The 21,664-nt window shown below is 39.1% G+C and overlaps 86 pseudogenes; all 86 read left to right on the top strand.

The window, feature by feature from the left end:
* Nucleotides 1-34: 34 nt before the first annotated feature.
* On the top strand, nt 35-137 carry LOC149642192 (5S ribosomal RNA; annotated as a pseudogene).
* Nucleotides 138-259: 122 nt separating this feature from the next.
* On the top strand, nt 260-362 carry LOC149642191 (5S ribosomal RNA; annotated as a pseudogene).
* Nucleotides 363-483: 121 nt separating this feature from the next.
* LOC149642190 (5S ribosomal RNA) lies at nt 484-586 on the top strand (annotated as a pseudogene).
* Nucleotides 587-707: 121 nt separating this feature from the next.
* LOC149642189 (5S ribosomal RNA) lies at nt 708-810 on the top strand (annotated as a pseudogene).
* Nucleotides 811-932: 122 nt separating this feature from the next.
* On the top strand, nt 933-1,035 carry LOC149642188 (5S ribosomal RNA; annotated as a pseudogene).
* A 121-nt stretch (nt 1,036-1,156) lies between these two features.
* Nucleotides 1,157-1,259, top strand: LOC149642187 (5S ribosomal RNA; annotated as a pseudogene).
* Nucleotides 1,260-1,380: 121 nt separating this feature from the next.
* Nucleotides 1,381-1,499, top strand: LOC149642186 (5S ribosomal RNA; annotated as a pseudogene).
* Nucleotides 1,500-1,861: 362 nt separating this feature from the next.
* Nucleotides 1,862-1,964, top strand: LOC149642185 (5S ribosomal RNA; annotated as a pseudogene).
* Nucleotides 1,965-2,086: 122 nt separating this feature from the next.
* Nucleotides 2,087-2,205, top strand: LOC149642184 (5S ribosomal RNA; annotated as a pseudogene).
* A 137-nt stretch (nt 2,206-2,342) lies between these two features.
* On the top strand, nt 2,343-2,445 carry LOC149642183 (5S ribosomal RNA; annotated as a pseudogene).
* A 121-nt stretch (nt 2,446-2,566) lies between these two features.
* LOC149642182 (5S ribosomal RNA) lies at nt 2,567-2,669 on the top strand (annotated as a pseudogene).
* Nucleotides 2,670-2,791: 122 nt separating this feature from the next.
* LOC149642181 (5S ribosomal RNA) lies at nt 2,792-2,894 on the top strand (annotated as a pseudogene).
* A 121-nt stretch (nt 2,895-3,015) lies between these two features.
* On the top strand, nt 3,016-3,118 carry LOC149642180 (5S ribosomal RNA; annotated as a pseudogene).
* Nucleotides 3,119-3,239: 121 nt separating this feature from the next.
* On the top strand, nt 3,240-3,358 carry LOC149642179 (5S ribosomal RNA; annotated as a pseudogene).
* A 362-nt stretch (nt 3,359-3,720) lies between these two features.
* Nucleotides 3,721-3,823, top strand: LOC149642178 (5S ribosomal RNA; annotated as a pseudogene).
* Nucleotides 3,824-3,945: 122 nt separating this feature from the next.
* LOC149642177 (5S ribosomal RNA) lies at nt 3,946-4,064 on the top strand (annotated as a pseudogene).
* A 137-nt stretch (nt 4,065-4,201) lies between these two features.
* Nucleotides 4,202-4,304, top strand: LOC149642176 (5S ribosomal RNA; annotated as a pseudogene).
* Nucleotides 4,305-4,425: 121 nt separating this feature from the next.
* On the top strand, nt 4,426-4,528 carry LOC149642175 (5S ribosomal RNA; annotated as a pseudogene).
* Nucleotides 4,529-4,650: 122 nt separating this feature from the next.
* LOC149642174 (5S ribosomal RNA) lies at nt 4,651-4,753 on the top strand (annotated as a pseudogene).
* Nucleotides 4,754-4,875: 122 nt separating this feature from the next.
* On the top strand, nt 4,876-4,978 carry LOC149642173 (5S ribosomal RNA; annotated as a pseudogene).
* A 122-nt stretch (nt 4,979-5,100) lies between these two features.
* Nucleotides 5,101-5,203, top strand: LOC149642172 (5S ribosomal RNA; annotated as a pseudogene).
* Nucleotides 5,204-5,325: 122 nt separating this feature from the next.
* LOC149642171 (5S ribosomal RNA) lies at nt 5,326-5,428 on the top strand (annotated as a pseudogene).
* Nucleotides 5,429-5,550: 122 nt separating this feature from the next.
* On the top strand, nt 5,551-5,653 carry LOC149642170 (5S ribosomal RNA; annotated as a pseudogene).
* A 122-nt stretch (nt 5,654-5,775) lies between these two features.
* On the top strand, nt 5,776-5,878 carry LOC149642169 (5S ribosomal RNA; annotated as a pseudogene).
* A 121-nt stretch (nt 5,879-5,999) lies between these two features.
* LOC149642168 (5S ribosomal RNA) lies at nt 6,000-6,102 on the top strand (annotated as a pseudogene).
* Nucleotides 6,103-6,224: 122 nt separating this feature from the next.
* Nucleotides 6,225-6,327, top strand: LOC149642167 (5S ribosomal RNA; annotated as a pseudogene).
* A 122-nt stretch (nt 6,328-6,449) lies between these two features.
* On the top strand, nt 6,450-6,552 carry LOC149642166 (5S ribosomal RNA; annotated as a pseudogene).
* A 122-nt stretch (nt 6,553-6,674) lies between these two features.
* On the top strand, nt 6,675-6,777 carry LOC149642165 (5S ribosomal RNA; annotated as a pseudogene).
* A 123-nt stretch (nt 6,778-6,900) lies between these two features.
* On the top strand, nt 6,901-7,003 carry LOC149642164 (5S ribosomal RNA; annotated as a pseudogene).
* A 121-nt stretch (nt 7,004-7,124) lies between these two features.
* On the top strand, nt 7,125-7,227 carry LOC149642163 (5S ribosomal RNA; annotated as a pseudogene).
* Nucleotides 7,228-7,349: 122 nt separating this feature from the next.
* Nucleotides 7,350-7,452, top strand: LOC149642162 (5S ribosomal RNA; annotated as a pseudogene).
* A 123-nt stretch (nt 7,453-7,575) lies between these two features.
* LOC149642161 (5S ribosomal RNA) lies at nt 7,576-7,678 on the top strand (annotated as a pseudogene).
* Nucleotides 7,679-7,799: 121 nt separating this feature from the next.
* On the top strand, nt 7,800-7,902 carry LOC149642160 (5S ribosomal RNA; annotated as a pseudogene).
* Nucleotides 7,903-8,024: 122 nt separating this feature from the next.
* Nucleotides 8,025-8,127, top strand: LOC149642159 (5S ribosomal RNA; annotated as a pseudogene).
* Nucleotides 8,128-8,249: 122 nt separating this feature from the next.
* Nucleotides 8,250-8,352, top strand: LOC149642158 (5S ribosomal RNA; annotated as a pseudogene).
* Nucleotides 8,353-8,474: 122 nt separating this feature from the next.
* LOC149642157 (5S ribosomal RNA) lies at nt 8,475-8,577 on the top strand (annotated as a pseudogene).
* A 123-nt stretch (nt 8,578-8,700) lies between these two features.
* LOC149642156 (5S ribosomal RNA) lies at nt 8,701-8,803 on the top strand (annotated as a pseudogene).
* Nucleotides 8,804-8,924: 121 nt separating this feature from the next.
* On the top strand, nt 8,925-9,027 carry LOC149642155 (5S ribosomal RNA; annotated as a pseudogene).
* Nucleotides 9,028-9,150: 123 nt separating this feature from the next.
* On the top strand, nt 9,151-9,253 carry LOC149642154 (5S ribosomal RNA; annotated as a pseudogene).
* A 122-nt stretch (nt 9,254-9,375) lies between these two features.
* On the top strand, nt 9,376-9,494 carry LOC149642153 (5S ribosomal RNA; annotated as a pseudogene).
* A 137-nt stretch (nt 9,495-9,631) lies between these two features.
* On the top strand, nt 9,632-9,734 carry LOC149642152 (5S ribosomal RNA; annotated as a pseudogene).
* A 123-nt stretch (nt 9,735-9,857) lies between these two features.
* Nucleotides 9,858-9,960, top strand: LOC149642151 (5S ribosomal RNA; annotated as a pseudogene).
* Nucleotides 9,961-10,081: 121 nt separating this feature from the next.
* Nucleotides 10,082-10,184, top strand: LOC149642150 (5S ribosomal RNA; annotated as a pseudogene).
* A 122-nt stretch (nt 10,185-10,306) lies between these two features.
* LOC149642149 (5S ribosomal RNA) lies at nt 10,307-10,409 on the top strand (annotated as a pseudogene).
* Nucleotides 10,410-10,531: 122 nt separating this feature from the next.
* On the top strand, nt 10,532-10,650 carry LOC149642148 (5S ribosomal RNA; annotated as a pseudogene).
* A 363-nt stretch (nt 10,651-11,013) lies between these two features.
* On the top strand, nt 11,014-11,116 carry LOC149642147 (5S ribosomal RNA; annotated as a pseudogene).
* A 122-nt stretch (nt 11,117-11,238) lies between these two features.
* LOC149642146 (5S ribosomal RNA) lies at nt 11,239-11,357 on the top strand (annotated as a pseudogene).
* A 137-nt stretch (nt 11,358-11,494) lies between these two features.
* On the top strand, nt 11,495-11,597 carry LOC149642145 (5S ribosomal RNA; annotated as a pseudogene).
* A 334-nt stretch (nt 11,598-11,931) lies between these two features.
* On the top strand, nt 11,932-12,050 carry LOC149642144 (5S ribosomal RNA; annotated as a pseudogene).
* A 136-nt stretch (nt 12,051-12,186) lies between these two features.
* Nucleotides 12,187-12,289, top strand: LOC149642143 (5S ribosomal RNA; annotated as a pseudogene).
* A 122-nt stretch (nt 12,290-12,411) lies between these two features.
* Nucleotides 12,412-12,514, top strand: LOC149642142 (5S ribosomal RNA; annotated as a pseudogene).
* A 122-nt stretch (nt 12,515-12,636) lies between these two features.
* LOC149642141 (5S ribosomal RNA) lies at nt 12,637-12,739 on the top strand (annotated as a pseudogene).
* A 334-nt stretch (nt 12,740-13,073) lies between these two features.
* On the top strand, nt 13,074-13,192 carry LOC149642140 (5S ribosomal RNA; annotated as a pseudogene).
* A 136-nt stretch (nt 13,193-13,328) lies between these two features.
* On the top strand, nt 13,329-13,431 carry LOC149642139 (5S ribosomal RNA; annotated as a pseudogene).
* A 122-nt stretch (nt 13,432-13,553) lies between these two features.
* Nucleotides 13,554-13,662, top strand: LOC149642138 (5S ribosomal RNA; annotated as a pseudogene).
* Nucleotides 13,663-13,799: 137 nt separating this feature from the next.
* On the top strand, nt 13,800-13,902 carry LOC149642137 (5S ribosomal RNA; annotated as a pseudogene).
* Nucleotides 13,903-14,024: 122 nt separating this feature from the next.
* On the top strand, nt 14,025-14,127 carry LOC149642136 (5S ribosomal RNA; annotated as a pseudogene).
* Nucleotides 14,128-14,249: 122 nt separating this feature from the next.
* Nucleotides 14,250-14,352, top strand: LOC149642135 (5S ribosomal RNA; annotated as a pseudogene).
* A 122-nt stretch (nt 14,353-14,474) lies between these two features.
* Nucleotides 14,475-14,577, top strand: LOC149642134 (5S ribosomal RNA; annotated as a pseudogene).
* A 122-nt stretch (nt 14,578-14,699) lies between these two features.
* LOC149642133 (5S ribosomal RNA) lies at nt 14,700-14,818 on the top strand (annotated as a pseudogene).
* A 137-nt stretch (nt 14,819-14,955) lies between these two features.
* On the top strand, nt 14,956-15,058 carry LOC149642132 (5S ribosomal RNA; annotated as a pseudogene).
* Nucleotides 15,059-15,392: 334 nt separating this feature from the next.
* Nucleotides 15,393-15,511, top strand: LOC149642131 (5S ribosomal RNA; annotated as a pseudogene).
* Nucleotides 15,512-15,647: 136 nt separating this feature from the next.
* LOC149642130 (5S ribosomal RNA) lies at nt 15,648-15,750 on the top strand (annotated as a pseudogene).
* Nucleotides 15,751-15,872: 122 nt separating this feature from the next.
* LOC149642129 (5S ribosomal RNA) lies at nt 15,873-15,975 on the top strand (annotated as a pseudogene).
* Nucleotides 15,976-16,097: 122 nt separating this feature from the next.
* On the top strand, nt 16,098-16,200 carry LOC149642128 (5S ribosomal RNA; annotated as a pseudogene).
* Nucleotides 16,201-16,322: 122 nt separating this feature from the next.
* On the top strand, nt 16,323-16,441 carry LOC149642127 (5S ribosomal RNA; annotated as a pseudogene).
* Nucleotides 16,442-16,577: 136 nt separating this feature from the next.
* Nucleotides 16,578-16,680, top strand: LOC149642126 (5S ribosomal RNA; annotated as a pseudogene).
* Nucleotides 16,681-17,014: 334 nt separating this feature from the next.
* LOC149642125 (5S ribosomal RNA) lies at nt 17,015-17,133 on the top strand (annotated as a pseudogene).
* Nucleotides 17,134-17,269: 136 nt separating this feature from the next.
* Nucleotides 17,270-17,372, top strand: LOC149642124 (5S ribosomal RNA; annotated as a pseudogene).
* A 122-nt stretch (nt 17,373-17,494) lies between these two features.
* LOC149642123 (5S ribosomal RNA) lies at nt 17,495-17,597 on the top strand (annotated as a pseudogene).
* Nucleotides 17,598-17,719: 122 nt separating this feature from the next.
* LOC149642122 (5S ribosomal RNA) lies at nt 17,720-17,822 on the top strand (annotated as a pseudogene).
* Nucleotides 17,823-17,944: 122 nt separating this feature from the next.
* On the top strand, nt 17,945-18,063 carry LOC149642121 (5S ribosomal RNA; annotated as a pseudogene).
* A 136-nt stretch (nt 18,064-18,199) lies between these two features.
* Nucleotides 18,200-18,302, top strand: LOC149642120 (5S ribosomal RNA; annotated as a pseudogene).
* A 122-nt stretch (nt 18,303-18,424) lies between these two features.
* On the top strand, nt 18,425-18,527 carry LOC149642119 (5S ribosomal RNA; annotated as a pseudogene).
* Nucleotides 18,528-18,649: 122 nt separating this feature from the next.
* Nucleotides 18,650-18,752, top strand: LOC149642118 (5S ribosomal RNA; annotated as a pseudogene).
* Nucleotides 18,753-18,874: 122 nt separating this feature from the next.
* LOC149642117 (5S ribosomal RNA) lies at nt 18,875-18,977 on the top strand (annotated as a pseudogene).
* Nucleotides 18,978-19,099: 122 nt separating this feature from the next.
* LOC149642116 (5S ribosomal RNA) lies at nt 19,100-19,202 on the top strand (annotated as a pseudogene).
* Nucleotides 19,203-19,324: 122 nt separating this feature from the next.
* Nucleotides 19,325-19,443, top strand: LOC149642115 (5S ribosomal RNA; annotated as a pseudogene).
* A 137-nt stretch (nt 19,444-19,580) lies between these two features.
* On the top strand, nt 19,581-19,683 carry LOC149642114 (5S ribosomal RNA; annotated as a pseudogene).
* Nucleotides 19,684-20,030: 347 nt separating this feature from the next.
* LOC149642113 (5S ribosomal RNA) lies at nt 20,031-20,133 on the top strand (annotated as a pseudogene).
* Nucleotides 20,134-20,255: 122 nt separating this feature from the next.
* Nucleotides 20,256-20,374, top strand: LOC149642112 (5S ribosomal RNA; annotated as a pseudogene).
* A 137-nt stretch (nt 20,375-20,511) lies between these two features.
* LOC149642111 (5S ribosomal RNA) lies at nt 20,512-20,614 on the top strand (annotated as a pseudogene).
* A 122-nt stretch (nt 20,615-20,736) lies between these two features.
* Nucleotides 20,737-20,839, top strand: LOC149642110 (5S ribosomal RNA; annotated as a pseudogene).
* Nucleotides 20,840-20,961: 122 nt separating this feature from the next.
* LOC149642109 (5S ribosomal RNA) lies at nt 20,962-21,080 on the top strand (annotated as a pseudogene).
* Nucleotides 21,081-21,216: 136 nt separating this feature from the next.
* LOC149642108 (5S ribosomal RNA) lies at nt 21,217-21,319 on the top strand (annotated as a pseudogene).
* A 122-nt stretch (nt 21,320-21,441) lies between these two features.
* LOC149642107 (5S ribosomal RNA) lies at nt 21,442-21,544 on the top strand (annotated as a pseudogene).
* The last annotated feature ends 120 nt before the right edge of the window (nt 21,545-21,664 follow it).

Below are 21,664 nucleotides of genomic sequence, written 5' to 3'. Positions count from 1 at the left end.
GTTAATTAAATTCAAATTATTAACTTACACTCTCGGCAACGGCCATATCATGCTGAAAACACCGGTTCTCGTCCGATCACCGCAGTTAAGCAGCGTCGAGCGCAGTCAGTACTAGGGAACACTGCGTGCCGTTGGCTTTTTCCTTTTTGTTTCCTCTTTTAAATTCCACCAGATATGAAAAAAGCAAACATATCTTCTTTTTGTTATTGTTTTATAAAGATGAAGGTGAATTAAATTCAAATTATTAACTAGCAGTCTCGGCAACGGCCATATCACGCTGAATACACCGGTTCTCGTCCGATCACCGAAGTTAAGCAGCGTCGAGCGCAGTCAGTACTTGGGAACACTGCGTGCCGTTGGCTTTTTCCTTTTTGTTTCCTCTTTTAATTCCACCAGATATGAAAAAAGCAAACATATCTTCTTTTTGTTATTGTTTTATAAAGAGGAAGGTTAATTAAATTCAAATTATTAACTAGCACTCTCGGCAACGGCCATATCACGCTGAATACACCGGTTCTCGTCCGATCACCGAAGTTAAGCAGCGTCGAGCGCAGTCAGTACTTGGGAACACTGCGTGCCGTTGGCTTTTTCCTTTGCGTTTCCTCTTTTAATTTCCACCAGATATGAAAAAAGCAAGCCTATCTTCTTTTTGTTATTGTTTTATAAAGATGAGATGAATTAAATTCAAATTATTAACTTACACTCTCGGCAACGGCCATATCATGCTGAAAACACCGGTTCTCGTCCGATCACCGCAGTTAAGCAACGTCGAGCGCAGTCAGTACTAGGGAACACTGCGTGCCGTTGGCTTTTTCCTTTTTGTTTCCTCTTTTAAATTCCACCAGATATGAAAAAAGCAAACATATCTTCTTTTTGTTATTGTTTTATAAAGATGAAGGTGAATTAAATTCAAATTATTAACTAGCAGTCTCGGCAACGGCCATATCACGCTGAATACACCGGTTCTCGTCCGATCACCGAAGTTAAGCAGCGTCGAGCGCAGTCAGTACTTGGGAACACTGCGTGCCGTTGGCTTTTTCCTTTTTGTTTCCTCTTTTAATTCCACCAGATATGAAAAAAGCAAACATATCTTCTTTTTGTTATTGTTTTATAAAGAGGAAGGTTAATTAAATTCAAATTATTAACTAGCACTCTCGGCAACGGCCATATCACGCTGAATACACCGGTTCTCGTCCGATCACCGAAGTTAAGCAGCGTCGAGCGCAGTCAGTACTTGGGAACACTGCGTGCCGTTGGCTTTTTCCTTTGCGTTTCCTCTTTTAATTTCCACCAGATATGAAAAAAGCAAACCTATCTTCTTTTTGTTATTGTTTTATAAAGATGAGATGAATTAAATTCAAATTATTAACTTACACTCTCGGCAACGGCCATATCATGCTGAAAACGCCGGTTCTTGTCCGATCACCGAAGTTAAGCAGCTTCAAGCGCAGTCAGTACTTGGGAGGGAGACCACTTAGGAACACTGCGTGCCGTTGGCTTTTTCACTTTTTTTCCTCTTTTAAAATCCAATAGATATGAAAAAAGCAAACATATTTTCATTTTGTTATTGTTTTAAAAAGATGAAGGTTAATTTGTCTCACTTAATTTAAATTCGAATTATTAACTAGCACTCTCGGCAAGGGCCATATCATGCTGAAAACACCGGTTCTCGTCCGATCACCGAAGTTAAGCAGCGTCGAGCGCAGTCAGTACTTGGGAACACTGCGTGTTGTTAGCTTTTTCCTTTTTGTTTCTTCATTTAAATTCCACCAGATATGAAAAAAGCAAACATATCTTCCTTTTTGTTATGGTTTTATAAAGATGAAGGTGAATTAAATTCAAATTATTAACTAGCACTCTCGGCAACGGCCATATCACGCTGAATACACCGGTTCTCGTCCGATCACCGAAGTTAAGCAGCGTCGAGCGCAGGCAGTACTTGGGAACACTGCGTGCCGTTGGCTTTTTCCTTTTTGTTTCCTCTTTTAAATTCCACCAGATATGAAAAAAGCAAACATATCTTCTTTTTGTTATTGTTTTATAAAGATGCAGGTGAATTAAATTCAAATTATTAACTAGCACTCTCGGCAACGGCCATATCACGCTGAATACACTGGTTCTCGTCCGATCACTGAAGTTAAGCAGCGTTGAGTGCAGTCAGTACTTGGGAGGGAGACCACTTAGGAACACTGCGTGTCGTTGGCTTTTTCACTTTTTTTTCCTCTTATAAAATCCAATAGATATGAAAAAAGCAAACATATTTTCATTTTGTTATTGTTTTAAAAAGATGAAGGTTAATTTGTCTCACTTAATTTTAATTCGAATTATTAACTAGCACTCTCGGCAACGGCCATATCATGCTGAAAACACCGGTTCTCGTCCGATCACCGAAGTTAAGCAGCGTCGAGCGCAGTCAGTACTTGGGAACACTGCGTGCCGTTGGCTTTTTCCTTTTTGTTTCCTCTTTTAATTCCACCAGATATGAAAAAATCAAACATATCTTCTTTTTGTTATGGTTTTATAAAGAGGAAGGTTAATTAAATTCAAATTATTAACTAGCACTCTCAGCAACGGCCATATCACGCTGAATACACCGGTTCTCGTCCGATCACCGAAGTTAAGCAGCGTCGAGCGCAGTCAGTACTTGGGAACACTGCGTGCCGTTGGCTTTTTCCTTTTTGCTTCCTCTTTTAAATTCCACCAGATATGAAAAAATCAAACATATCTTCTTTTTGTTATTGTTTTATAAAGAGGAAGGTTAATTAAATTCAAATTATTAACTAGCACTCTCGGCAACGGCCATATCACGCTGAATACACCGGTTCTCGTCCGATCACCGAAGTTAAGCAGCGTCGAGCGCAGTCAGTACTTGGGAACACTGCGTGCCGTTGGCTTTTTCCTTTTTGTTTCCTCTTTTAATTCCACCAGATATGAAAAAAGCAAACATATCTTCTTTTTGTTATTGTTTTATAAAGAGGAAGGTTAATTAAATTCAAATTATTAACTAGCACTCTCGGCAACGGCCATATCACGCTGAATACACCGGTTCTCGTCCGATCACCGAAGTTAAGCAGCGTCGAGCGCAGTCAGTACTTGGGAACACTGCGTGCCGTTGGCTTTTTCCTTTGCGTTTCCTCTTTTAATTTCCACCAGATATGAAAAAAGCAAACCTATCTTCTTTTTGTTATTGTTTTATAAAGATGAGATGAATTAAATTCAAATTATTAACTTACACTCTCGGCAACGGCCATATCATGCTGAAAACGCCGGTTCTTGTCCGATCACCGAAGTTAAGCAGCTTCAAGCGCAGTCAGTACTTGGGAGGGAGACCACTTAGGAACACTGCGTGCCGTTGGCTTTTTCACTTTTTTTCCTCTTTTAAAATCCAATAGATATGAAAAAAGCAAACATATTTTCATTTTGTTATTGTTTTAAAAAGATGAAGGTTAATTTGTCTCACTTAATTTAAATTCGAATTATTAACTAGCACTCTCGGCAAGGGCCATATCATGCTGAAAACACCGGTTCTCGTCCGATCACCGAAGTTAAGCAGCGTCGAGCGCAGTCAGTACTTGGGAACACTGCGTGTTGTTAGCTTTTTCCTTTTTGTTTCTTCATTTAAATTCCACCAGATATGAAAAAAGCAAACATATCTTCCTTTTTGTTATGGTTTTATAAAGATGAAGGTGAATTAAATTCAAATTATTAACTAGCACTCTCGGCAACGGCCATATCACGCTGAATACACCGGTTCTCGTCCGATCACCGAAGTTAAGCAGCGTCGAGCGCAGGCAGTACTTGGGAACACTGCGTGCCGTTGGCTTTTTCCTTTTTGTTTCCTCTTTTAAATTCCACCAGATATGAAAAAAGCAAACATATCTTCTTTTTGTTATTGTTTTATAAAGATGCAGGTGAATTAAATTCAAATTATTAACTAGCACTCTCGGCAACGGCCATATCACGCTGAATACACTGGTTCTCGTCCGATCACCGAAGTTAAGCAGCGTTGAGTGCAGTCAGTACTTGGGAGGGAGACCACTTAGGAACACTGCGTGTCGTTGGCTTTTTCACTTTTTTTTCCTCTTATAAAATCCAATAGATATGAAAAAAGCAAACATATTTTCATTTTGTTATTGTTTTAAAAAGATGAAGGTTAATTTGTCTCACTTAATTTTAATTCGAATTATTAACTAGCACTCTCGGCAACGGCCATATCATGCTGAAAACACCGGTTCTCGTCCGATCACCGAAGTTAAGCAGCGTCGAGCGCAGTCAGTACTCGGGAACACTGCGTGCCGTTGGCTTTTTCCTTTTTGTTTCCTCTTTTAATTCCACCAGATATGAAAAAATCAAACATATCTTCTTTTTGTTATGGTTTTATAAAGAGGAAGGTTAATTAAATTCAAATTATTAACTAGCACTCTCGGCAACGGCCATATCACGCTGAATACACCGGTTCTCGTCCGATCACCGAAGTTAAGCAGCGTCGAGCGCAGTCAGTACTTGGGAACACTGCGTGCCGTTGGCTTTTTCCTTTTTGCTTCCTCTTTTAAATTCCACCAGATATGAAAAAATCAAACATATCTTCTTTTTGTTATTGTTTTATAAAGAGGAAGGTTAATTAAATTCAAATTATTAACTAGCACTCTCGGCAACGGCCATATCACGCTGAATACACCGGTTCTCGTCCGATCACCGAAGTTAAGCAGCGTCGAGCGCAGTCAGTACTTGGGAACACTGCGTGCCGTTGGCTTTTTCCTTTTTGCTTCCTCTTTTAAATTCCACCAGATATGAAAAAATCAAACATATCTTCTTTTTGTTATTGTTTTATAAAGAGGAAGGTTAATTAAATTCAAATTATTAACTAGCACTCTCGGCAACGGCCATATCACGCTGAATACACCGGTTCTCGTCCGATCACCGAAGTTAAGCAGCGTCGAGCGCAGTCAGTACTTGGGAACACTGCGTGCCGTTGGCTTTTTCCTTTTTGCTTCCTCTTTTAAATTCCACCAGATATGAAAAAATCAAACATATCTTCTTTTTGTTATTGTTTTATAAAGATGAAGGTTAATTACATTCAAATTATTAACTAGCACTCTCGGCAACGGCCATATCACGCTGAATACACCGGTTCTCGTCCGATCACCGAAGTTAAGCAGCGTCGAGCGCAGTCAGTACTTGGGAACACTGCGTGCCGTTGGCTTTTTCCTTTTTGTTTCCTCTTTTAATTTCCACCAGATATGAAAAAAGCAAACATATCTTCTTTTTGTTATTGTTTTATAAAGATCAAGGTGAATTAAATTCAAATTATTAACTAGCACTCTCGGCAACGGCCATATCACGCTGAATACACCGGTTCTCGTCCGATCACCGAAGTTAAGCAGCGTCGAGCGCAGTCAGTACTTGGGAACACTGCGTGCCGTTGGCTTTTTCCTTTTTGTTTCCTCTTTTAATTTCCACCAAATATGAAAAAAGCAAACATATCTTCTTTTTGTTATTGTTTTATATAGATGAAGGTGAATTAAATTCGAATTATTAACTAGCACTCTCGGCAACGGCCATATCATGCTGAAAACACCGGTTCTCGTCCGATCACCGAAGTTAAGCAGCGTCGAGCGCAGTCAGTACTTTGGAACACTGCGTGCCGTTGGCTTTTTCCTTTTTGTTTCCTCTTATAATTTCCACCAGATATGAAAAAGCAAACATATCTTCCTTTTTGTTATGGTTTTATAAAGATGAAGGTGAATTAAATTCAAATTATTAACTAGCACTCTCGGCAACGGCCATATCACGCTGAATACACCGGTTCTCGTCCGATCACCGAAGTTAAGCAGCGTCGAGCGCAGTCAGTACTTGGGAACACTGCGTGCCGTTGGCTTTTTCCTTTTTGCTTCCTCTTTTAAATTCCACCAGATATGAAAAAATCAAACATATCTTCTTTTTGTTTTTTTTTATAAAGAGGAAGGTTAATTAAATTCAAATTATTAACTAGCACTCTCGGCAACGGCCATATCACGCTGAATACACCGGTTCTCGTCCGATCACCGAAGTTAAGCAGCGTCGAGCGCAGTCAGTACTTGGGAACACTGCGTGCCGTTGGCTTTTTCCTTTTTGCTTCCTCTTTTAAATTCCACCAGATATGAAAAAATCAAACATATCTTCTTTTTGTTATTGTTTTATAAAGATGAAGGTTAATTACATTCAAATTATTAACTAGCACTCTCGGCAACGGCCATATCACGCTGAATACACCGGTTCTCGTCCGATCACCGAAGTTAAGCAGCGTCGAGCGCAGTCAGTACTTGGGAACACTGCGTGCCGTTGGCTTTTTCCTTTTTGTTTCCTCTTTTAATTTCCACCAGATATGAAAAAAGCCAACATATCTTCTTTTTGTTATTGTTTTATAAAGATCAAGGTGAATTAAATTCAAATTATTAACTAGCACTCTCGGCAACGGCCATATCACGCTGAATACACCGGTTCTCGTCCGATCACCGAAGTTAAGCAGCGTCGAGCGCAGTCAGTACTTGGGAACACTGCGTGCCGTTGGCTTTTTCCTTTTTGTTTCCTCTTTTAATTTCCACCAAATATGAAAAAAGCAAACATATCTTCTTTTTGTTATTGTTTTATATAGATGAAGGTGAATTAAATTCGAATTATTAACTAGCACTCTCGGCAACAGCCATATCATGCTGAAAACACCGGTTCTCGTCCGATCACCGAAGTTAAGCAGCGTCGAGCGCAGTCAGTACTTTGGAACACTGCGTGCCGTTGGCTTTTTCCTTTTTGTTTCCTCTTTTAATTTCCACCAGATATGAAAAAAGCAAACATATCTTCCTTTTTGTTATGGTTTTATAAAGATGAAGGTGAATTAAATTCAAATTATTAACTAGCACTCTCGGCAACGGCAATATCACGCAAAATACACCGGTTCTCGTCCGATCACCGAAGTTAAGCAGCGTCGAGCGCAGGCAGTACTTGGGAACACTGCGTGCCGTTGGCTTTTTCCCTTTTGTTTCCTCTTTTAATTCCACCAGATATGAAAAAAGCAAACATATCTTCTTTTTGTTATTGTTTTATAAAGAGGAAGGTTAATTAAATTCAAATTATTAACTAGCACTCTCGGCAACGGACATATCACGCTGAATACACCGGTTCTCGTCCGATCACCGAAGTTAAGCAGCGTCGAGCGCAGTCAGTACTTGGGAACACTGCGTGCCGTTGGCTTTTTCCTTTTTGCTTCCTCTTTTAAATTCCACCAGATATGAAAAAATCAAACATATCTTCTTTTTGTTATTGTTTTATAAAGATGAAGGTTAATTAAATTCAAATTATTAACTAGCACTCTCGGCAACGGCCATATCACGCTGAATACACCGGTTCTCGTCCGATCACCGAAGTTAAGCAGCGTCGAGCGCAGTCAGTACTTTGGAACACTGCGTGCCGTTGGCTTTTTCCTTTTTGTTTCCTCTTTTAATTTCCACCAGATATGAAAAAAGCAAACATATCTTCCTTTTTGTTATGGTTTTATAAAGATGAAGGTGAATTAAATTCAAATTATTAACTAGCACTCTCGGCAACGGCCATATCACGCAAAATACACCGGTTCTCGTCCGATCACCGAAGTTAAGCAGCGTCGAGCGCAGGCAGTACTTGGGAACACTGCGTGCCGTTGGCTTTTTCCCTTTTGTTTCCTCTTTTAATTCCACCAGATATGAAAAAAGCAAACATATCTTCTTTTTGTTATTGTTTTATAAAGAGGAAGGTTAATTAAATTCAAATTATTAACTAGCACTCTCGGCAACGGACATATCACGCTGAATACACCGGTTCTCGTCCGATCACCGAAGTTAAGCAGCGTCGAGCGCAGTCAGTACTTGGGAACACTGCGTGCCGTTGGCTTTTTCCTTTTTGCTTCCTCTTTTAAATTCCACCAGATATGAAAAAATCAAACATATCTTCTTTTTGTTATTGTTTTATAAAGATGAAGGTTAATTACATTCAAATTATTAACTAGCACTCTCGGCAACGGCCATATCACGCTGAATACACCGGTTCTCGTCCGATCACCGAAGTTAAGCAGCGTCGAGCGCAGTCAGTACTTGGGAACACTGCGTGCCGTTGGCTTTTTCCTTTTTGTTTCCTCTTTTAATTTCCACCAGATATGAAAAAAGCAAACATATCTTCTTTTTGTTATTGTTTTATAAAGATCAAGGTGAATTAAATTCAAATTATTAACTAGCACTCTCGGCAACGGCCATATCACGCTGAATACACCGGTTCTCGTCCGATCACCGAAGTTAAGCAGCGTCGAGCGCAGTCAGTACTTGGGAACACTGCGTGCCGTTGGCTTTTTCCTTTTTGTTTCCTCTTTTAATTTCCACCAAATATGAAAAAAGCAAACATATCTTCTTTTTGTTATTGTTTTATATAGATGAAGGTGAATTAAATTCGAATTATTAACTAGCACTCTCGGCAACAGCCATATCATGCTGAAAACACCGGTTCTCGTCCGATCACCGAAGTTAAGCAGCGTCGAGCGCAGTCAGTACTTTGGAACACTGCGTGCCGTTGGCTTTTTCCTTTTTGTTTCCTCTTTTAATTTCCACCAGATATGAAAAAAGCAAACATATCTTCCTTTTTGTTATGGTTTTATAAAGATGAAGGTGAATTAAATTCAAATTATTAACTAGCACTCTCGGCAACGGCCATATCACGCAAAATACACCGGTTCTCGTCCGATCACCGAAGTTAAGCAGCGTCGAGCGCAGGCAGTACTTGGGAACACTGCGTGCCGTTGGCTTTTTCCCTTTTGTTTCCTCTTTTAATTCCACCAGATATGAAAAAAGCAAACATATCTTCTTTTTGTTATTGTTTTATAAAGAGGAAGGTTAATTAAATTCAAATTATTAACTAGCACTCTCGGCAACGGACATATCACGCTGAATACACCGGTTCTCGTCCGATCACCGAAGTTAAGCAGCGTCGAGCGCAGTCAGTACTTGGGAACACTGCGTGCCGTTAGCTTTTTCCTTTTTGTTTCTTCTTTTAAATTCCACCAGATATGAAAAAAGCAAACATATCTTCCTTTTTGTTATGGTTTTATAAAGATGAAGGTGAATTAAATTCAAATTATTAACTAGCACTCTCGGCAACGGCCATATCACGCTGAATACACCGGTTCTCGTCCGATCACCGAAGTTAAGCAGCGTCGAGCGCAGGCAGTACTTGGGACAACTGCGTGCCGTTGGCTTTTTCCTTTTTGTTTCCTCTTTTAAATTCCACCAGATATGAAAAAAGCAAACATATCTTCTTTTTGTTATTGTTTCATAAAGATGAAGGTGAATTAAATTCAAATTATTAACTAGCTCTCTCGGCAACGGCCATATCATGCTGAATACACTGGTTCTCGTCCGATCACCGAAGTTAAGCAGCGTTGAGTGCAGTCAGTATTTGGGAGGGAGACCACTTAGGAACACTGCGTGTCGTTGGCTTTTTCACTTTTTTTTCCTCTTATAAAATCCAATAGATATGAAAAAAGCAAACATATTTTCATTTTGTTATTGTTTTAAAAAGATGAAGGTTAATTTGTCTCACTTAATTTAAATTCGAATTATTAACTAGCGCTCTCGGCAACGGCCATATCATGCTGAAAACACCAGTTCTCGTCCGATCACCGAAGTTAAGCAGCGTCGAGCGCAGTCAGTACTTGGGAACACTGCGTGCCGTTGGCTTTTTCCATTTTGTTTCCTCTTTTAATTTCCACCAGATATGAAAAAAGCAAACATATCTTCCTTTTTGTTATGGTTTTATAAAGATGAAGGTGAATTAAATTCAAATTATTAACTAGCACTCTCGGCAACGGCCATATCACGCTGAATACACCGGTTCTCGTCCGATCACCGAAGTTAAGCAGCGTCGAGCGCAGGCAGTACTTGGGAACACTGCGTGCCGTTGGCTTTTTCCCTTTTGTTTCCTCTTTTAATTCCACCAGATATGAAAAAAGCAAACATATCTTCTTTTTGTTATTGTTTTATAAAGAGGAAGGTTAATTAAATTCAAATTATTAACTAGCACTCTCGGCAACGGACATATCACGCTGAATACACCGGTTCTCGTCCGATCACCTAAGTTAAGCAGCGTCGAGCGCAGTCAGTACTTGGGAACACTGCGTGCCGTTGGCTTTTTCCTTTTTGCTTCCTCTTTTAAATTCCACCAGATATGAAAAAATCAAACATATCTTCTTTTTGTTATTGTTTTATGAAGATTAAGGTTAATTAAATTCAAATTATTAACTAGCACTCTCGGCAACGGCCATATCACGCTGAATACACCGGTTCTCGTCCGATCACCGAATTTAAGCAGCGTCGAGCGCAGTCAGTACTTGGGAACACTGCGTGCCGTTGGCTTTTTCCTTTTTGTTTCCTCTTTTAATTTCCACCAGATATGAAAAAAGCAAACATATCTTCTTTTTGTTATTGTTTTATAAAGATCAAGGTGAATTAAATTCAAATTATTAACTAGCACTCTCGGCAACGGCCATATCACGCTGAATACACCGGTTCTCGTCCGATCACCGAAGTTAAGCAGCTTCAAGCGCAGTCAGTACTTGGGAGGGAGACCACTTAGGAACACTGCGTGCCGTTGGCTTTTTCACTTTTTTTTCCTCTTTTAAAATCCAATAGATATGAAAAAAGCAAACATATTTTCATTTTGTTATTGTTTTAAAAAGATGAAGGTTAATTTGTCTCACTTAATTTAAATTCGAATTATTAACTAGCACTCTCGGCAAGGACCATATCATGCTGAAAACACCGGTTCTCGTCCGATCACCGAAGTTAAGCAGCGTCGAGCGCAGTCAGTACTTGGGAACACTGCGTGTTGTTAGCTTTTTCCTTTTTGTTTCTTCTTTTAAATTCCACCAGATATGAAAAAAGCAAACATATCTTCCTTTTTGTTATGGTTTTATAAAGATGAAGGTGAATTAAATTCAAATTATTAACTAGCACTCTCGGCAACGGCCATATCACGCTGAATACACCGGTTCTCGTCCGATCACCGAAGTTAAGCAGCGTCGAGCGCAGGCAGTACTTGGGACAACTGCGTGCCGTTGGCTTTTTCCTTTTTGTTTCCTCTTTTAAATTCCACCAGATATGAAAAAAGCAAACATATCTTCTTTTTGTTATTGTTTCATAAAGATGAAGGTGAATTAAATTCAAATTATTAACTAGCTCTCTCGGCAACGGCCATATCATGCTGAATACACTGGTTCTCGTCCGATCACCGAAGTTAAGCAGCGTTGAGTGCAGTCAGTATTTGGGAGGGAGACCACTTAGGAACACTGCGTGTCGTTGGCTTTTTCACTTTTTTTTCCTCTTATAAAATCCAATAGATATGAAAAAAGCAAACATATTTTCATTTTGTTATTGTTTTAAAAAGATGAAGGTTAATTTGTCTCACTTAATTTAAATTCGAATTATTAACTAGCGCTCTCGGCAACGGCCATATCATGCTGAAAAAACCAGTTCTCGTCCGATCACCGAAGTTAAGCAGCGTCGAGCGCAGTCAGTACTTGGGAACACTGCGTGCCGTTGGCTTTTTCCTTTTTGTTTCCTCTTTTAAATTCCACCAGATATGAAAAAATCAAACATATCTTCTTTTTGTTATTGTTTTATAAAGATGAAGGTTAATTAAATTAAAATTATTAACTAGCACTCTCGGCAACGGCCATATCACGCTGAGTACACCGGTTCTCGTCCGATCACCGAAGTTAAGCAGCGTCGAACGCAGTCAGTACTTGCCGTTGGCTTTTTCCTTTTTGTTTCCTCTTTTAAATTCCACCAGATATGAAAAAAGCAAACATATCTTCTTTTTGTTATTGTTTTATAAAGATGAAGGTGAATTAAATTCAAATTATTAACTAGAACTCTCGGCAACGGCCATATCGCGCTTAATACACCGGTTCTCGTCAAATCACCGAAGTTAAGCAGCGTCGAGCGCAGTCAGTACTTGGCAGGGAGACCACTTAGGAACACTGCGTGCCGTTGGCTTTTTCACTTTTTTTCCTCTTTTAAAATCCAATAGATATGAAAAAAGCAAACATATTTTCATTATTTTATTGTTTTAAAAAGATGAAGGTTAATTTGTCTCACTTAATTTAAATTCGAATTATTAACTAGCACTCTCGGCAACGGCCTTATCATGCTGAAAACACCGGTTCTCGTCCGATCACCGAAGTTAAGCAGCGTCGAGCGCAGTCAGTACTTGGGAACACTGCGTGCCGTTGGCTTTTTCCTTTTTGTTTCCTCTTTTAATTTCCACCAGATATGAAAAAAGCAAACATATCTTCTTTTTGTTATTGTTTTATAAAGATGAAGGTGAATCAAATTCAAATTATTAACTAGCACTCTCGGCAACGGCCATATCACGCTGAATACACCGGTTCTCGTCCGATCACCGAAGTTAAGCAGCGTCGAGCGCAGTCAGTACTTGGGAACACTGCGTGCCGTTGGCTTTTTCCTTTTTGTTTCCTCTTTTAAATTCCACTAGATATGAAAAAAGCAAACATATCTTCTTTTTGTTATTGTTTTATAAAGATGAAGGTGAATTAAATTCGAATTATTAACTAGCACTCTCGGCAACGGCCATATCACGCTGAATACACCGGTTCTCGTCCGATCACCGAAGTTAAGCAGCGTCGAGCGCAGTCAGTACTTATGAACACTGCGTGCAGTTGGCTTTTTCCTTTTTGTTTCCTCTTTTAATTTCCACCAGATATGAAAAAAGCAAACATATCTTCTTTTTGTTATTGTTTTATAAAGATGAAGGTGAATTAAATCCAAATTATTAACTAGCACTCTCGGCAACGGCCATATCACGCTGAATACACCGGTTCTCGTCCCATCACCGAAGTTAAGCAGCGTCGAACGCAGTCAGTACTTGCCGTTGGCTTTTTCCTTTTTGTTTCCTCTTTTAAATTCCACCAGATATGATAAAAGCAAACATATCTTCTTTTTGTTATTGTTTTATAAAGATGAAGGTGAATTAAATTCAAATTATTAAATAGAACTCCTGGCAACGGCCATATCACGCTTAATACACCGGTTCTCGTCAAATCACCGAAGTTAAGCAGCGTCGAGCGCAGTCAGTACTTGGGAGGGAGACCACTTAGGAACACTGCGTGCCGTTGGCTTTTTCACTTTTTTTCCTCTTTTAAAATCCAATAGATATGAAAAAAGCAAACAAATTTTCATTTTTTTATTGTTTTAAAAAGATGAAGGTTAATTTGTCTCACTTAATTTAAATTCGAATTATTAACTAGCACTCTCGGCAACGGCCATATCATGCTGAAAACACCGGTTCTCGTCCGATCACCGAAGTTAAGCAGCGTCGAGCGCAGTCAGTACTTGGGAACAATGCGTGCCGTTATCTTTTTCCTTTATGTTTCCTCTTTTAAATTCCACCAGATATGAAAAAAGCAAACATATCTTCATTTTGTTATTGTTTTATAAAGATGAAGGTGAATTAAATTCGAATTATTAACTAGCACTCTCGGCAACGGCCATATCATGCTGAAAACACCGGTTCTCGTCCGATCACCGAAGTTAAGCAGCGTTGAGTGCAGTCAGTACTTGGGAGGGGGAACACTGCGTGTCGTTGGCTTTTTCACTTTTTTTTCCTCTTTTAAAATCCAATAGATATGAAAAAAGCAAACATATTTTCATTTTTTTATTGTTTTAAAAAGATGAAGGTTAATTTGTCTCACTTAATTTAAATTCGAATTATTAACTAGCATTCTCGGCAACGGCCATATCATGCTGAAAACACCGGTTCTCGTCCGATCACCGAAGTTAAGCAGCGTCGAGCGCAGTCAGTACTTGGGAACAATGCGTGCCGTTATCTTTTTCCTTTATGTTTCCTCTTTTAAATTCCACCAGATATGAAAAAAGAAAACATATCTTCATTTTGTTATTGTTTTATAAAGATGAAGGTTAATTAAATTCAAATTATTAACTAGCACTCTCGGCAACGGCCATATCACGCTGAATACACCGGTTCTCGTCCGATCACCGAAGTTAAGCAGCGTCGAGCGCAGTCAGTACTTGGGAACACTGCGTGCCGTTGGCTTTTTCCTTTTTGTTTCCTCTTTTAATTTCCACCAGATATGAAAAAAGCAAACATATCTTCTTTTTGTTATTGTTTTATAAAGAGGAAGGTTAATTAAATTCAAATTATTAACTAGCACTCTCGGCAACGGCCATGTCACGCTGAATACACCGGTTCTCGTCCGATCACCGAAGTTAAGCAGCGTCGAGCGCAGTCAGTACTTGGGAACACTGCGTGCCGTTGGCTTTTTCCTTTTTGTTTCCTCTTTTAATTTCCACCAGATATGAAAAAATTAAACATATCTTCCTTTTGTTATTGTTTTATAAAGATGAAGGTTAATTAAATTCAAATTATTAACTAGCACTCTCGGCAACGGCCATATCACGCTGAATACACCGGTTCTCGTCCGATCACCGAAGTTAAGCAGCGTCGAGCACAGTCAGTACTTGGGAACACTGCGTGCCGTTGGCTTTTTCCTTTTTGTTTCCTCTTTTAATTTCCACCAGATATGAAAAAAGCAAACATATCTTCTTTTTGTTATTGTTTTATAAAGATGAAGGTTAATTAAATTCAAATTATTAACTAGCACTCTCGGCAACGGCCATGTCACGCTGAAAACACCGGTTCTCGTCAAATCACCGAAATTAAGCAGCGTCGAGCGCAGTCAGTACTTGGGAGGGAGACCACTTAGGAACACTGAGTGCCGTTGGCTTTTTCACTTTTTTTTCCTCTTTTAAAATCCAATAGATATGAAAAAACCAAACATATTTTCATTTTTTTATTGTTTTAAAAAGATGAAGGTTAATTTGTCTCACTTAATTAAAATTCGAATTATTAACTAGCACTCTCGGCAACGGCCATATCATGCTGAAAACACCGGTTCTCGTCCGATCACCGAAGTTAAGCAGCGTCGAGCGCAGTCAGTACATGGGAACACTGCGTGCCGTTAGCTTTTTCCTTTATGTTTCCTCTTTTAAATTCCACCAGATATGAAAAAAGCAAACTTATCTTCATTTTGTTATTGTTTTATAAAGATGAAGGTTAATTAAATTCAAATTATTAACTAGCACTCTCGGCAACGGCCATATCACGCTGAATACACCGGTTCTCGTCCGATCACCGAAGTTAAGCAGCGTCGAACGCAGCCAGTACTTGCCGTTGGCTTTTTCCTTTTTGTTTCCTCTTTTAAATTCCACCAGATATGAAAAAAGCAAACATATCTTCTTTTTGTTATTGTTTTATAAAGATGAAGGTGAATTAAATTCAAATTATTAACTAGAACTCTCGGCAACGGCCATATCACGTTTAATACACCGGTTCTCGTCAAATCACCGAAGTTAAGCAGCGTCGAGCGCAGTCAGTACTTGGGAGGGAGACCACTTAGGAACACTGCGTGCCGTTGGCTTTTTCACTTTTTTTCCTCTTTTAAAATCCAATAGATATGAAAAAAGCAAACATATTTTCATTTTTTTATTGTTTAAAAAAGATGAAGGTTAATTTGTCTCACTTAATTTAAATTCGAATTATTAACTAGCACTCTCGGCAGCGGCCATATCATGCTGAAAACACCGGTTCTCGTCCGATCACCGAAGTTAAGCAGCGTCGAGCGCAGTCAGTACTTGGGAACACTGCGTGCCGTTGGCTTTTTCCTTTTTGTTTCCTCTTTTAATTTCCACCAGATATGAAAAAAGCAAACATATCTTCTTTTTGTTATTGTTTTATAAAGATGAAGGTGAATTAAATTCAAATTATTAACTAGCACTCTCGGCAACGGCCATATCACGCTGAATACACCGGTTCTCGTCCGATCACCGAAGTTAAGCAGCGTCGAGCGCAGTCAGTACTTGGGAACACTGCGTGCCGTTGGCTTTTTCCTTTTTGTTTCCTCTTTTAATTTCCACCAGATATGAAAAAAGCAAACATATCTTCTTTTTGTTATTGTTTTATAAAGAGGAAGGTTAATTAAATTCAAATTATTAACTAGCACTCTCGGCAACGGCCATGTCACGCTGAATACACCGGTTCTCGTCCGATCACCGAAGTTAAGCAGCGTCGAGCGCAGTCAGTACTTGGGAACACTGCGTGCCGTTGGCTTTTTCCTTTTTGTTTCCTCTTTTAATTTCCACCAGATATGAAAAAAGCAAACATATCTTCTTTTTGTTATTGTTTTATAAAGATGAAGGTTAATTAAATTCAAATTATTAACTAGCACTCTTGGCAACGGCCATGTCACGCTGAATACACCGGTTCTCGTCAAATCACCGAAGTTAAGCAGCGTCGAGCGCAGTCAGTACTTGGGAGGGAGACCACTTAGGAACACTGCGTGCCGTTGGCTTTTTCACTTTTTTTCCTCTTTTAAAATCCAATAGATATGAAAAAAGCAAACATATTTTCATTTTTTTATTGTTTTAAAAAGATGAAGGTTAATTTGTCTCACTTAATTTAAATTCGAATTATTAACTAGCACTCTCGGCAACGGCCATATCATGCTGAAAACACCGGTTCTCGTCCGATCACCGAAGTTAAGCAGCGTCGAGCGCAGTCAGTACTTGGGAACAATGCGTGCCGTTATCTTTTTCCTTTATGTTTCCTCTTTTAAATTCCACCAGATATGAAAAAAGCAAACATATCTTCATTTTGTTATTGTTTTATAAAGATGAAGGTTAATTAAATTCAAATTATTAACTAGCACTCTCGGCAACGGCCATATCACGCTGAATACACCGGTTCTCGTCCGATCACCGAAGTTAAGCAGCGTCGAACGCAGCCAGTACTTGCCGTTGGCTTTTTCCTTTTTGTTTCCTCTTTTAAATTCCACCAGATATGAAAAAAGCAAACATATCTTCTTTTTGTTATTGTTTTATAAAGATGAAGGTGAATTAAATTCAAATTATTAACTAGAACTCTCGGCAACGGCCATATCACGCTTAATACACCGGTTCTCGTCAAATCACCGAAGTTAAGCAGCGTCGAGCGCAGTCAGTACTTGGGAGGGAGACCACTTAGGAACACTGCGTGCCGTTGGCTTTTTCACTTTTTTTCCTCTTTTAAAATCCAATAGATATGAAAAAAGCAAACATATTTTCATTTTTTTATTGTTTTAAAAAGATGAAGGTTAATTTGTCTCACTTAATTTAAATTCGAATTATTAACTAGCACTCTCGGCAGCGGCCATATCATGCTGAAAACACCGGTTCTCGTCCGATCACCGAAGTTAAGCAGCGTCGAGCGCAGTCAGTACTTGGGAACACTGCGTGCCGTTGGCTTTTTCCTTTTTGTTTCCTCTTTTAATTTCCACCAGATATGAAAAAAGCAAACATATCTTCTTTTTGTTATTGTTTTATAAAGATGAAGGTGAATTAAATTCAAATTATTAACTAGCACTCTCGGCAACGGCCATATCACGCTGAATACACCGGTTCTCGTCCGATCACCGAAGTTAAGCAGCGTCGAGCGCAGTCAGTACTTGGGAACACTGCGTGCCGTTGGCTTTTTCCTTTTTGTTTCCTCTTTTAATTTCCACCAGATATGAAAAAAGCAAACATATCTTCTTTTTGTTATTGTTTTATAAAGAGGAAGGTTAATTAAATTCAAATTATTAACTAGCACTCTCGGCAACGGCCATGTCACGCTGAATACACCGGTTCTCGTCCGATCACCGAAGTTAAGCAGCGTCGAGCGCAGTCAGTACTTGGGAACACTGCGTGCCGTTGGCTTTTTCCTTTTTGTTTCCTCTTTTAATTTCCACCAGATATGAAAAAAGCAAACATATCTTCTTTTTGTTATTGTTTTATAAAGATGAAGGTTAATTAAATTCAAATTATTAACTAGCACTCTTGGCAACGGCCATGTCACGCTGAATACACCGGTTCTCGTCAAATCACCGAAGTTAAGCAGCGTCGAGCGCAGTCAGTACTTGGGAGGGAGACCACTTAGGAACACTGCGTGCCGTTGGCTTTTTCACTTTTTTTCCTCTTTTAAAATCCAATAGATATGAAAAAAGCAAACATATTTTCATTTTTTTATTGTTTTAAAAAGATGAAGGTTAATTTGTCTCACTTAATTTAAATTCGAATTATTAACTAGCACTCTCGGCAACGGCCATATCATGCTGAAAACACCGGTTCTCGTCCGATCACCGAAGTTAAGCAGCGTCGAGCGCAGTCAGTACTTGGAAACAATGCGTGCCGTTATCTTTTTCCTTTATGTTTCCTCTTTTAAATTCCACCAGATATGAAAAAAGCAAACATATCTTCATTTTGTTATTGTTTTATAAAGATGAAGGTTAATTAAATTCAAATTATTAACAAGCACTCTCGGCAACGGCCATATCACGCTGAATACACCGGTTCTAGTCCGATCACCGAAGTTAAGCAGCGTCGAGCGCAGTCAGTACTTGGGAACACTGCGTGCCGTTGGCTTTTTCCTTTTTGTTTCCTCTTTTAATTTCCACCAGATATGAAAAAGGCAAACATATCTTCTTTTTGTTATTGTTTTATAAAGAGGAAGGTTAATTAAATTCGAATTATTAACTAGCACTCTCGGCAACGGCCATGTCACGCTGAATACACCGGTTCTCGTCCGATCACCGAAGTTAAGCAGCGTCGAGCGCAGTCAGTACTTGGGAACACTGCGTGCCGTTGGCTTTTTCCTTTTTGTTTCCTCTTTTAATTTCCACCAGATATGAAAAAATTAAACATATCTTCCTTTTGTTATTGTTTTATAAAGATGAAGGTTAATTAAATTCAAATTATTAACTAGCACTCTCGGCAACGGCCATATCACGCTGAATACACCGGTTCTCGTCCGATCACCGAAGTTAAGCAGCGTCGAGCGCAGTCAGTACTTGGGAACACTGCGTGCCGTTGGCTTTTTCCTTTTTGTTTCCTCTTTTAATTTCCACCAGATATGAAAAAAGCAAACATATCTTCTTTTTGTTATTGTTTTATAAAGATGAAGGTGAATTAAATTCGAATTATTAACAAGCACTCTCGGCAACGGCCATATCATGCTGAAAACACCGGTTCTCGTCCGATCACCGAAGTTAATCAGCGTCGAGCGCAGTCAGTACTTGGGAACACTGCGTGCCGTTGGCTTTTTCCTTTTTGTTTCCTCTTTTAAATTCCACCAGATATGAAAAAAGCAAACATATCTTCTTTTTGTTATTGTTTTATAAAGATGAAGGTGAATTAAATTCAAATTATAAACTAGCACTCTCGGCAACGGCCATATCACGCTTATTACACCGGTTCTCGTCAAATCACCGAAGTTAAGCAGCGTCGAGCGCAGTCAGTACTTGGGAGGGAGACCACATAGGAACACTGCGTGCCGTTGGCTTTTTCACTTTTTTTTCCTCTTTTAAAATCCAATAGATATGATAAAAGCAAACATATTTTCATTTTTTTATTGTTTTAAAAAGATGAAGGTTAATTTGTCTCACTTAATTTAAATTCGAATTATTAACTAGCACTCTCGGCAACGGCCATATCATGCTGAAAACACCGGTTCTCGTCCGATCACCGAAGTTAAGCAGCGTCGAGCGCAGTCAGTACTTGGGAACACTGCGTGCCGTTAGCTTTTTCCTTTATGTTTCCTCTTTTAAATTCCACCAGATATGAAAAAAGCAAACATATCCTCATTTTGTTATTGTTTTATAAAGATGAAGGTTAATTAAATTCAAATTATTAACCAACACTCTCGGCCACGGCCATATCACGCTGAATACAAAGGTTCTTGTCCGATCACCGAAGTTAAGCAGCGTCGAGCGCAGTCAGTACTTGGGAACACTGCGTGCCGTTGGCTTTTTCCTTTTTGTTTCCTCTTTTAAATTCCACTAGATATGAAAAAAGCAAACATATCTTCTTTTTGTTATTGTTTTATAAAGATGAAGGTGAATTAAATTCGAATTATTAACAAGCACTCTCGGCAACGGCCATATCATGCTGAAAACACCGGTTCTCGTCCGATCACCGAAGTTAAGCAGCGTCGAGCGCAGTCAGTACTTGGGAACACTGCGTGCCGTTGGCTTTTTCCTTTTTGTTTCCTCTTTTAAATTCCACCAGATATGAAAAAAGCAAACATATCTTCTTTTTGTTATTGTTTTATAAAGATGAAGGTGAATTAAATTCAAATTATAAACTAGCACTCTCGGCAACGGCCATATCACGCTGAATACACCGGTTCTCGTCCGATCACCGAAGTTAAGCAGCGTTGAGTGCAGTCAGTACTTGGGAGGGAGACCACTTAGGAACACTGCGTGTCGTTGGCTTTTTCACTTTTTTTTCCTCTTTTAAAATCCAATAGATATGAAAAAAGCAAACATATTTTCATTTTGTTATTGTTTTAAAAAGATGAAGGTTAATTTGTCACACTTAATTTAAATTCGTATTATTAACTAGCACTCTCGGCAACGGCCATATCATGCTGAAAACACCGGTTCTCGTCCGATCACCGAAGTTAAGCAGCATCAAGCGCAGTCAGTACTTGGGAACACTGCGTGCCGTTAGCTTTTTCCTTTATGCTTCCTCTTTTAAATTCCACCAGATATGAAAAAAGCAAACATATCTTCATTTTGTTATTGTTTTATAAAGATGAAGGTTATTTAAATTCAAATTATTAACTAGCACTCTCGGCAACGGCCATATCACGCTGAATACACCGGTTCTCGTCCGATCACCGAAGTTAAGCAGCGTCGAGCGCAGTCAGTACTTGGGAACACTGCGTGCCGTTGGCTTTTTCCTTTTTGTTTCCTCTTTTAATTTCCACCAGATATGAATAAAGCAAACATATCTTCTTTTTGTTATTGTTTTATAAAGATGAAGGTGAATTAAATTCAAATTATTAACTAGCACTCTCGGCAACGGCCATATCACGCTGAATACACCGGTTCTCGTCCGATCCCCGAAGTTAAGCAGCGTCGAGCGCAGTCAGTACTTGGGAGGGAGACTACTTAGGAACACTGCGTGCCGTTGGCTTTTTCACTTTTTTTTCCTCTTTTAAAATCCAATAGATATGAAAAAAGCAAACATATTTTCATTTTTTTTTGTTTTAAAAACATGAAGGTTAATTTGTCTCACTTAATTTAAATTCGAATTATTAACTAGCACTCTCGGCAACGGCCATATCATGCTGAAAACACCGGTTCTTGTCCGATCACCGAAGTTAAGCAGCATCGAGCGCAGTCAGTACTTGGGAACACTGCGTGCCGTTAGCTTTTTCCTTTATGCTTCCTCTTTGAAATTCCACCAGATATGAAAAAAGCAAACATATCTTCATTTTGTTATTGTTTTATAAAGATGAAGGTTAATTAAATTCAAATTATTAACTAGCACTCTCGGCAACGGCCATATCACGCTGAATACACCGGTTCTCGTCCGATCACCGAAGTTAAGCAGCGTCGAGCGCAGTCAGTACTTGGGAACACTGCGTGCCGTTGGCTTTTTCCTTTTTGTTTCCTCTTTTAAATTCCACCAGATATGAAAAAAGCAAACATATCTTCTTTTTGCTATTGTTTTATAAAGATGAAGGTGAATTAAATTCAAATTATTAACTAGCACTC

This window comes from Phalangium opilio, unplaced genomic scaffold, assembly GCF_054372755.1.
Source record: "Phalangium opilio isolate 3A_F unplaced genomic scaffold, DU_Popi_V2 ptg000092l_1, whole genome shotgun sequence".
In the NCBI taxonomy this organism is placed as follows: domain Eukaryota; kingdom Metazoa; phylum Arthropoda; class Arachnida; order Opiliones; family Phalangiidae; genus Phalangium; species Phalangium opilio.
Note: the sequence above shows the minus strand (reverse complement) of the source record. Positions and strands in the feature narration are given on the sequence as shown.